Raw genomic sequence first — 1,214 nt, 5'->3', positions numbered from 1 at the left:
ACCTTGACCACTCACTCGATGGGGCTGTTCTTCTCGGGCCCACCATCATTTACATAAACTCCATGCCCCTAAGCAAAAATTCCCTTCCCATAAAAAGAGCTCTGTTCATGCTCGCTTGGCAGCACGTATACTAAACTTGGAACGATACAGAGAAGATTAGCATGGCCCTGCGCAAGGATGACACACACATTTGGGAAGCGTTCCATGTTAAAAAAGAGAGAGCGAGAGTTATGTTCTTGAGGAGCCACAGGAGCTGTTGCACTCTGTCCTATAGGGCCCTATGAGTTGGAATCGACTGGATGGCAGAAATTTAGTTTGTTATTTTTTTTTTTTAAGTTTACTCCCCTGGTAACCACTAATCATCTTTAGTTTCTCTGTATTTCCCAACATCATAAGCGACATCAGCTACAACAACTTATCCTTTGGTACCGTGAGCATCATGGCCACCATTTTTATTGTGAGTTGACCATGTTTAGGTACATGATGGCCCCGTGTTTATTCTGAGTTGGCCATGTGTTTGTGCCATCACTCTTGCTGATGGCTTCCTAGATCTGGCCATTGGCTTTCCACGGTATGCTTTAGCTGTTTCCCTGGCAGTCTGAATCAGGGGGTTGGAAGGTTAACTCCTGCTTGAGGACTACTTCCTGATTATTGTAGAGACCTTGATAAGAAGTAGTCATTTGGAAAGTAGATGTCAAGGGAATTGATTATAGAATTCTTTTTTCACCCCCCAAAAACCATTTTATTTTTTCCAAAAAAACCCCAATGTTTTAGGGCTAGTTCAGACATCATACCATTCATTGCATGGCTCAATCATATCAAGCAGTGGTCTACCACTGTTCCCCAAATCAGTTTCAAAAGAGTTTCTTCCTTAGCTAAGAGTTGGACACACAGGGAATGCTGGACAGAGATACCCCTCGGGACCAATATGGAGAGTAGCCACACCAGGAGGTTAGGGGGAAGGTGAGGGAAGAAAGGGGGAACTGATCACAAAGCTCTACCTACAGCCCCCTCTCAGGGGGATGGACAACAGAAAAGTGTAAGACATGAAAATAAATAAATAAATTAGCAAGAGTTCATGAGGGAGGGACGGAGGGAAGAAGAGAGGGTGGAGGAGGGAAGGGAAAAACGAGGAGCTGATACCAAGGGCTCAAGTAGAAAACAAATGTTTTGAGAATGATGATGGCAACATATGTACAAATGTGCTTGACACA

At 44.0% G+C, this 1,214-nt stretch overlaps 1 non-coding gene across 1 annotated transcript; it reads left to right on the top strand.

Annotated features, from left to right (window-relative positions):
- Positions 1 to 107: 107 nt before the first annotated feature.
- Positions 108 to 212, top strand: LOC115870469. Its single transcript, XR_004046734.1, has one exon. It is a non-coding gene; the product is annotated as a U6 spliceosomal RNA (small nuclear RNA).
- The last annotated feature ends 1,002 nt before the right edge of the window (positions 213 to 1,214 follow it).

This window comes from Echinops telfairi, unplaced genomic scaffold (assembly GCF_000313985.2).
Source record: "Echinops telfairi isolate 266 unplaced genomic scaffold, ASM31398v2 ScPeMD7_655;HRSCAF=1070, whole genome shotgun sequence".
NCBI classification, from domain to species: domain Eukaryota; kingdom Metazoa; phylum Chordata; class Mammalia; order Afrosoricida; family Tenrecidae; genus Echinops; species Echinops telfairi.
Note: the sequence above shows the minus strand (reverse complement) of the source record. Positions and strands in the feature narration are given on the sequence as shown.